At 36.4% G+C, this 10,230-nt stretch overlaps 1 long non-coding RNA gene across 2 annotated transcripts; it reads left to right on the forward strand.

The window, feature by feature from the left end:
* The first annotated feature begins 1,683 nt into the window (after positions 1-1,683).
* Positions 1,684-3,626, forward strand: LOC141593161 (uncharacterized). Of its 2 annotated transcripts, none has more exons than XR_012521288.1 (3): positions 1,684-1,803; positions 2,675-2,794; positions 3,282-3,626. It is a non-coding gene; the product is annotated as an uncharacterized LOC141593161 (long non-coding RNA). The 2 variants fall into 2 exon arrangements; XR_012521334.1 differs by having other exon boundaries at positions 2,675-2,790.
* Positions 3,627-10,230: the final 6,604 nt, after the last annotated feature.

Here is a 10,230-nt window from a genome sequence, read left to right on the forward strand (position 1 = left end):
TCTAAGGATCACAAAGACACAAGTGTCCTAGTTTTCCCCAGCGGAGTCGCCAAACTGTGGACATGGTCCACGTCTCGGTCTGCGTAATTGGGCCGCAAGCCGGTCCGCGGTCGCGGGCCACCTGCACGCCAAGCCAAATGGTGGACATGCAGCGGTCTAGAAAGCCACGCTCGGTGGCGTTGAAATGCTTTCGACCAGATCGCTTTAGATCGGTCGGTTTCGTCTCGGTAAAGGTCTCGAAACAACTAGAGATGTTCGGAGTCGCCATCAAGCATTTGTGGGATGCTTGGAACCCGTTCGAATACACTTTATACCTAGGTCAATCAAGGCAAAAAGCGGTGTTTGACATAGGTACTAAAGATAAGGACTCGTCCCCCTTTTAGCGTTCTATGCCTAAAATGACTCTCGTACGCCCTTGATAAGGCCATCCCCTATCCAAAGGTTCTGAGTAAGAGGTGAGGGTATGTATTGGGAAGCCCTTTAATCGGACACCCAATCCCGCCCGCGTTAGCGGCCTCTACTGATCGATCGTGGTTTTTTAAGTACAAAAGTTGATAGAACGGTTAAAATGCATGAATGCGCATCCAAAAGTTTAACCTAACATGTGAGCTTTCTAAGTCGGTTTGTTAATCCAAATATCAAGCATAAGATGTAAAGTTGGATTTAGATTGATTTGCATGTGAAAACGGAAATTAAACATCCATTTACCAAATTCGGGTTATGATGCTTAACACGATCCATTATTGAAAAAGGGTGTCAAATGACAAAGTGTAAAAACGCAAATTTGTCAATCTGATCCGTCATGTATTCGGAATAACCGTAATCGGGATCGTCCTAGACAAGTGCTAAAAACGAGGCAGAACAGTGCCAGGCAGCCCTGTTAAGGCGCGAGCCTATTGGCGATGGAAGGGGCTCTGCCCTGGTTTTGAAATGTGAAAACAGGCGGTCCCTTAGGGCGCGAGCCATGAGCCGACCCAAGGGGGCGTTTCCTGGTTTTTGAAAAGGTTGTTTAAAACCGTATTTATGATGAAAGATTTGCAAATATGATTTCCATGACTCGGAATAATTACTATAATGTTAGTAATATTCGTTGTCGGATTTGCATGTTTGAAAAGCATAATAAAATGTATAAGAGGAAAATGTTTGATTTGAACTAATTATGTTAACACTACTACAAAAATAGACCTAATGCAACATTTCGTGTGCAACACTTACGGTTTGTGTTGCAATTTTCAGTTAATTAAGCAACGCTTAATTTATAAATGTTGCTTTTACTTACATAGGGCAACACTTTAATATAAGTGTTGCAATGTATTACTCGAAGTGCAACGTTTTTATACAAATGTTGCATTTTGTCGCAACACTTGTGCAACACTTATATCACATAAGTTATAAACCCTTCATAAAAATTTCATTTTTTTGTTCAAATTACTCAAAACATTTTACTGAAATGACGTGTCCTATTTCAACCCCTAAGTAATCAAACTCAAAAGAACAAGAAAACTTCTTGTACAAAAATTTTACTCGATCAAAGTATCAAACCCTCCCTCCCCCGCACCTTCATCTCCATTCTCTAATCAAAGTCACACTCACTGTAACCAATCACGATCTTCTTTGGCCTCGCCACCGACAGACCTCCTTCTTCATTTGCTCTTGGCTCGAGTACGAGTAAAATCCCCAAATCAATTATCCTAATCAGTCGTCGATAATTCAATTGCACGGAATTAGGGTTCGGTATATACGAAAATGGGGCGATTATTGAGGGAATTTATGGTATCAATCGTCGGTAATTTCATGCTCAAAGTAAGTACAGCCCATTTTCAATTTATGAAGTTTTTCTGTCTTCTCTATTATTTGCAAAAACCAGTTGGCAAGGGCATTGTATTTAGGCCCTTTTAATAAATTAATTGGGGTAATGTTTTAGTATTAAGTCTTTTGATGTAGTATGGTAGAATTGAATACTATCAGACAGTGTTTAATTGCTTGTAGTCCCATCTTTTGAAATGAGATCAATCTCGACATTGTTGGTTCATGATTTTTCTTTCTTTCAATTATGTTTGTAAGTTCTGTGATGTTATGTGTCTCGAGTTTACAATTTGATTACTCACTTCCTGTTTTTTACTGTAAGGGTTCCTCATCACTTGGTTAAGAACACTTTTGATTGAAGTTACAGAGTTTTGCCATATTATAACTACTTCATACTGCTTAATTTCCCTTTGATTTCTTTGCTTCACATTGCGTGAAGACTTTAGAATATATAATAGGACTCATTCATTGTTCTAGTGTGATTGTGATGCGGGATTGTTGGGTGTGGTGTTGTCTTTACATATATTTGAGTATGGGTGTCAAACAGGCCGGGTTAGGGGTGGAGAGGAGGGAGAGTTTTTGTTACATTGGATGCAATCGCCTTCGAATGTGATCCCATGATGGTGGAGAGGTGGTAGCTCATAAAAAGTGAATCTAAATCTTGGTTTTATGGCTTAAGTTATAAGAGCATGATTTTGAAGTACGACTATGTCAGAAATTATGCCAAGTCCAACATTTTAGCCAATTGCATTTCTGTGGTCGACCCCAAGCCAAGTTAGTTTAAGGTTCTGTTTTTGTGGTTGTCCTAAATTGGGCTTCAAGCTCCATCTCTCTAATATGGTGTTCTTTTCTCTTGTCAAAACTGCAGTGATTCAGTGGCCGCTCAGGATCTTCCATAGTTCCATATAATGATGATATAAGTATGATTCCAGGCACGAGAGTAGGCAACCCTCCAGGATCTGTTTAACACCAGCACACCATAAAGTAGGTACTTACCTTCTTTTACTTACCTTGTTACCTTCTTACTGATCATTCTATATTTAGGCAAACAATTAGTCTCTTGAAAGATGGTTTTATACTAATGTAATGCGAGACTAACCGAATTCAGCTGAAATACTCTGAACTCCATTTGGATATGGAAGCTCTATAAATTTGGCCATCTATGATTGTTGGGGAGTTGCCTATTTGGACAAGGGAAAGTGGGTGTTTTAAATATTAGAATTGCACTATTATTTTGCTACTTCTGTGTAAGTTGATATTTGAGACTATCTTAGGAGTTGCTGGGAACAAAAAATGACCCCTAACAAATTGTATTTGCTTATCCTTTTGTTCTGGTTGTGAATCCCTAAGATACTTAATTAAGTATTCTTAATTAAGTATTACCCTCCTTTTTTTTTTATTTTTTCCCTCTTGATCTTACTCAGTAGTTTTCCGATGGATTTGTTTATGGTGCTTTTGTTCTGTTGGAAAACTAGTATACATTAGGAATTCTGTCTTCGTCAAGGAGTCTCTTCACCCATCTCACATCTTACTTAGAGGCTACTTCTTGATGACAAAGATCCTCCAGCTACACTACAAGAGCCTCTTCTTGAAATGCCCCCATTTGACGAGGTGATACTCTCACGACTTACTCAGTTGTTCTTGCTTCGTTGTATAGTCACACGCTTAATAGGCAGCATTGCAATTTGCACATGGATTTAGTTATTACTTATTGAACTTGCTGAATTTTGTTCAGGTTGACATACTAGCCCTTGTACATGATGTTCAACTCACTAGACAAGGACCAGTTGATGGCTTCAGATTTGCGAAGGGTGATTTATTCCAGGCTTTAAGGTCTGTTACTTCTTTATTGATTTACTTTATACTTTATAGTTCATTTACTGTTGTTTGAACATTTGAGAGGTTTGTCAAGATGTTCAAATACTAGGAAGCTGTTTAAATGCCATCGTGCAAGAACTTATGTGCTTCAGTGCTTGTATGTCTGTGCTTTGGAGTCTTTGGTAATACCAAAGAAACCGGTTTAAATAACCGGTGTCTTAGGCTAAGACACCTATGAGCTAGAGACCGGTTATAAACCGGTTTCCTTGGCGTTTTTTGTAATAGTGCTTATCTTATTTTGCTGTGTAGACGATCGGGTGACAAAGGACATACAATTAATTGATTCAATTGCAGAGAGGCAAGCACAGATCTTTTCTAAAGAGTGTAAATTGTTTCATGCTGATGTGCAGATTCAATCCATCTATCCCCTGTAAGATAATCTCATCTGGCCATTGCTTATGTGCAGCAGTATTAATTCTTATATACCCTTTTTATATAGCTACTTTGGTTGATGCTATTGGCTCTCTGAATATATTAGGTGCTGAGATCGGCACCTGAAATATAGTGTTTGGAGGCTAATTTGTGTAATATATAACTTGCACTAGTTTGTGTGATTCTAATTTTTTTTTATGTAGAACTTCGACACTAATTTGTGGGATTCATGTGCTGCTTGTGCGCTAAAGTTATAGGATTGATGCCTATGATTGATTAGGTACCTAAAACATAATTAAAGAACTTCCTCAACTATATGTGGAATAACCTTTTTGAAATTTATTAACTTAGGGTAACATTATCAGTAAGACTCTCCCAAGTATTGAGACTATGACACATCAACTTTCCCTTACATGTCAATATGTCATTACGTTTGAGCCATGAAATCCCTCTCCTTATGTTTGTTGGTGTATTTTTCCTGAGCATATAGTTTTCTTATGTGTTTATAATTGGTCTTACATCTCTTAATTGATTGAGAACTGAAAAGAATGAGACTTAGTTCAGAATGTTCAAAAATTGGCAAAAAAATCGTTATGAAATCTTATTCATGAAAGTCAGGATTTTTGATGGTCTTATAGTGTGGTGTGTCACTTAGATTCATTCTATGCTCTAGCTTTACACACACTAGAGACTTGATACATACATCATCTATATTAAATATAGAAGGGTGTTGGATGGTTTTTTCACTACAACACACGCAAAATGTTTTGTTGATTTTAGATCTTCCTCTGAACCTTTTATCACTAAGATTTATGTCATCATCATCAGGTCATTCTCACAAGAAATGCAATTGCATCAAACCCTGCCAGTCTTTGAACTCGTATTGTGAGAATTCTGCTTGCTTTTTCTTGTTGATTCCAATTTCACGTGAAAGTAGGCCTACCTTTGCAGATCAAACTCAAACGTTTCACATAGGCTACACCTTGTGTACAATCACGTACTCTATTTTCTGCACATCCTTGTTAATTAGTTGTTCTTTAATGCATTATTTATTATTTCGTGATAATTAAGTGTGACGTATCATCTATGCCTATTGAGCCTTTGAATCCTCAAATCTAACAATGTTCTATTTTTTATGTTACAGGTTGCATTTGAGGTATTAACAATGATGACGGGTTGATTTTTTGTCCGGCTGGCAACATATATATGCTCACAATACAAGAATGAAGACTTATAATTAGTAGCTTTCAAATAGTCGTTAAGAATTATTATTTGTTCTATTTAAACATTTGTTATATTTGTTTTAGTTAAATAATTGAACATTTGCGATCGAAGTTCTACTTTTGATCCTTTTTTGAAATGTAATTGACATATTTTTGAGACTGAATCAATTGAATGCACAATTAAAGAGAATTACAATTGTTGCCTGCCTTACAAGTCCTTATGTCGTTGCACTTTATTAAGTGTTGTTTTTGAATAAATTAGTGTTGCATTTGTTTATTATAAGTGTTGTTTTGGGACGTAACGAGTGTTGTGTTTCCAAAATAAAAATGTTGCATTAATTTGATATAAGTGTTGCTTATCAACAAGAAAAGTATTGCATTAGTTCAGGAAGTGTTGCTTTTTTTACATAAGAAATGTTGCATTAGAAGATAAAAAATGTTGCCTTTGCAATTGAAAAAGCGTTGCATAAACATGACCAATGCAACACTTTTCAAAAGTGTTGCTTCAGATTAAAAAGTGTTGCATTAAGCGTTGCAATGACCTAATGCAACAAGACCTGATGTAGCACTTGATTAAGTGTTGCATAAACTCTATTGCAACATTTATATGACATTATGCAACAATAGCAAAGTGTTGCTATAGAATCTAAATGTAGTAGTGTAAGTTCAATTATTTGTAGTTAGTCAAGTTTGTCATCGTACTCGGATTAAACCGACATGGTATAAAGAACCAAGGATGATTATGAATTATGACTAATATGTTTACAAATGTAAAGAAATGAGAAAAATGGTAAATAAAATAAAAGGATGTTAAATACCCATTAAACTGTAATTAACCAATAATATCATCGAGTCACGGAATAAACCGTTATGGTATAAAGAACCAAGGATGATTTTTGTAATGGTCAAAATATGTTTATCATAAAAATGAATTAAAACATTTGAAACGGTAAAAACCGTAAAAGGAAAGAAGTAAGAATAAAAGAAAGTGTTGAAGGAAGGACGAACTCAAACACGGATGAGTCTGACCCGAGACCCACAAGAGGCGCGAGCTCCCTTGCATAGCAAGGAGCTTCTGTCTCAGGCCAAAACTCGGTTTTGGCTCGTCTAACCTATATTTGAATCGTGTTATGCATGTTTCATGCTTATAGACTCATAAAAACAGTAAAGACATGAAATAAAGTGAGTTGTTTACACCCTCAAACTTACGTGTATTGATGTTTACGAAATAGACGACTTTAGAGACGGTTTTCTCGTTGTGACTAATCGCGATCAAAGAAGTTTAAAAGAGTGCCTTAAAAAAGGATTTGGTTTTGAAAATGAGTTGAAAATATGTTAATTAAAACATGTTGATTAATGAGTTGAGTTGGTCGAATGGGTCGGTCGAATGCACGGCGACGGTACCAAACAATATGTGTAAGGCTTGTGTTTACGATCGGTAGGTCGTAAACACGTGTTGATTTTGTGACTTAGGAAGTCGAGTATAGAAGTTTAAGGGAGATGTGAGGGGGCGGACTCTCGCGTCAAGATTATGGTGTGTGATGGTGGGTATTTATAGAGAAATGTGGGATGGTAGGTCGGTTGTGTTTGCTTAGAGGCTAAGCAGACACCTGCTTTAGGCGCGGGGTACCCTGTGACTCAATGGGGTGTACTGTCCCTTTCACAAATTTGGATTTTGCATTTGTTCTAACCAATGTTTTGTTGGTTGTGATTTGTGGTCTTTGAGGTTTGCTTAGCCGTTTAAGCTTCCTCTTGGGTGATATTTGGGGTAGGTATTTTGTGTCTTTGACTCGGGTTTGACCCGTGTGAGTCGGGATTTGAATTTCGAGTCGGTTTTTGGCTCGGTGTCGGTTTGGACTCTAAATAGGGTCATTTTAATGGAAATGACATGATGAAGACATTCATGTCATTATTTTTGACATTCGAGATTTGGGTTGACTCGGGTTGACTCAGGTTGACTCGAGTTGCGGGTTTCCAAGTCGGTTTTGGGTCCGAAGACGGTTTTAACTCTAAATAGAGTTATTTTAATGGAAATGACATGATGAAAACATTCATGGCATTATTTTTGACATTCGAGATTTGGGTTGACTCGGGTTGACTCAGGTTGACTCGAGTTGCGGGTTTCTGAGTCGGTTTTGGGTTCGAAGACGGTTTTAACTCTAAATAGTGTTATTTTAATGCAAATGAAGTTAGAAAACTTTTCGAAATCATTTTTCATATCCGAGTAGTGCATTAAATCGTCACATGTATAGCCAATACACGCACGCATATCAAAAACACGTTATAGTCCGATCATCATCGGGTGGTTTTTGGAAGGTGCCGATACTGGGTATCTACAACATGTCATTAATGGTGTCAATCATCACAACAAGTGTAAACATGATAAGGAATTTAAGGAAATAAACAATAAAGAGTAAAGAGTAAAGGAATGATACCAAACTTGAGATGATCCAAATAGTAAAGCAAAAATAAAAGAAGAGAATTTGATTGATTGATGAAGGGTTGTCAATCCTCCAATAATAACCCAATAATGTTCAATTACCCAAAAGTAAGAAACTTGAACAATAATTAAGGAAAGACTAATGTGTAATTTTGTGGAAAGATTAAAGGATAATCTATTCTAATCTACTCCTAATCTAATCTAAGAGGATTTTCTAATGTGGAAGCTCCCCTTTGATTATTACAAAAATGGGGTATATATAGTAGTGCATCATTAGGTTAAATAAGGCTAAATTAGTAATTAACAATTCTAAGTTCTATGTAGGGAAATGCAAGTATTCTCGAGGAGATGAGCATATTGCTGAAGTTGCCACGGTCTGCTCGTGCAAAGGGGGAAGACGCTCGGATTGTGGGCAGAGGAGACGAGCTGCTTGACAGTCGGGACGCTCGGATTGCTTGAGGTGGCGATGAGCGTCTTGAAGCTAGGACACTCGGATTGTTCTTCAGAGTGCTTTAGCTTCTTCCTCTTGCATACTTCTTATTCTTGCATTGTTGATCTTAGTTATTGCCTCTCCTTCCATACTCGTTTAGCCAATATCATCAATAACCTTTCAAATAAGCATGAGAGACGAGAATTTCCGCCTAATTGTCTTCTTTCCTACAAAACAAACATAATGCAATAGGAAAGCAAAATAGAAGGCATTTGACGGATAAAATGGCTATGGAACGCTATATGCAAAATAGGCTCAATTAAGGGACTAAATGTGCGCAAAGATGAGTCACATCAGGGATGGTGAGAAGTTATTGAGCAGGTATGAGTTGATGCGCATGGGATAGCTGGGTTGAGTTACCACGAGCTGTTTAATAGTCTTCCGCTGTGTCCTGAACTAGTTTATTTCATTTGGATTTACAGTTTGAGAAACATTTGTATTTTAATTTATTAGTTTTGGGTTTTGAACTTGTATCGCTTTAAATTATTTATTAAATTACGTTTCTTTATGGTCTATTTGACATTCATTGCCTCAGGTAACCGAGATGGTAGCATTCTCATACCTTACATGGTCCTGGTAAGGAACTTGGAGTATGGGGGTGTTACACTTTATGCTTATTTTAATCACCTCACACCACAACAATACCCCACAATATCTTCCCTCTCTCCAATCACCTCACCCCACAACAATACTTTATGTTTATTTTAATCAAACCCTTAAATTTTTGTGCCAATGTTGAATATGGAACGTTATCCGGAATAGGAAGAGTATTTGTACATCAACTTTCTTTTATATTGGCTTCAAAGAAATTTTTGTTAGGAATAGATTGGTTTTTGTTTTTTATTTTGTTAAAATAACGTATTTATTTCCTTAAATTATACCTAAATAGGCTAAATTTATGAAAAGTTTGATGTTAGACAATGATAAATTTCTAATTATTATACACAATCAACGCCATTAAATTGTTTTTGGTAAAATGTGAATATATATATATATATATATATATATATATATATACATATATATACATATATATATATATGTACATATATATATATGTACATATATATATATATATATATATATATATATATATATATATATGGAGGAAGTTAAGTACAGGTTGTTTGGATAGTACGCGGGAGACGGGACGAGCTTGATGATATCACGAGACGAGTCTAGTTGACTAGAAGAGTATAGATGTCACGAGTTGTATTTTATTTATTCATTTGTTTACGTTTATGTAAATCATTAAACATTACATTAATAAAATGTTCTTTGATTGGAGTTTTGAAATCCTATCTCGGGAAACCGAGATGGTAACGCTCCAATTATCTTGACCGGATAGTTAGGATGTTACAAAAAGTCTCCCTTTTAGTGAGACTCCTTTTTATGTCTCTTATTTCGGGGTTTTTCATTCATTAGTCTAGTCTCATCATTAATATAGTCAAGAGTAGTTCTTTGATGGTTCGTAGCGTGTTTTTTCAAAGAGTACGAATGATTTTTCAACGATCTTTGGAACCAGACAGAGGTAAATTTTATCCTCTCATAATTACGAAGGATCCCCTTAAAAGCTAAATGAAGATAGCGATAATAAGACGAGCCGAATTGTCAAATCATGTTTTGAGATCCCTAGTTTATATGAAAGTTAGTTTTCTTTGGTTTTCATTCGATTGGTTTTCGATTATACCTATCCTTTGTAAGTGTCGTATGTCGTTCTATTAATAAATTGTTCTTTACTTTCAAAAAAAAATACCGTAGCATTTACTAAACTATAATTAATACTTTGCTGAGATTAACGCGTATTTATTATGTTCATACTTAATTATATAGTTATAATTAATGATTGTAATTAAGGTTGAAACGTCACGTTGCGCATCCACAACGTTTCAACCCAGTTTGGGGACGGCTTCTGATTCAGGTCACTCGACCGAGTAGGCAGGGCACTCGGCCGAGTAGGTGTCACTCGACTGAGTGGGTACGATACTCGGTTGAATCGAGCCGAGGAGAGTTTTGTTCGT

The sequence above is a fragment of the Silene latifolia genome, chromosome 1, assembly GCF_048544455.1.
Source record: "Silene latifolia isolate original U9 population chromosome 1, ASM4854445v1, whole genome shotgun sequence".
Lineage (NCBI taxonomy): Eukaryota > Viridiplantae > Streptophyta > Magnoliopsida > Caryophyllales > Caryophyllaceae > Silene > Silene latifolia.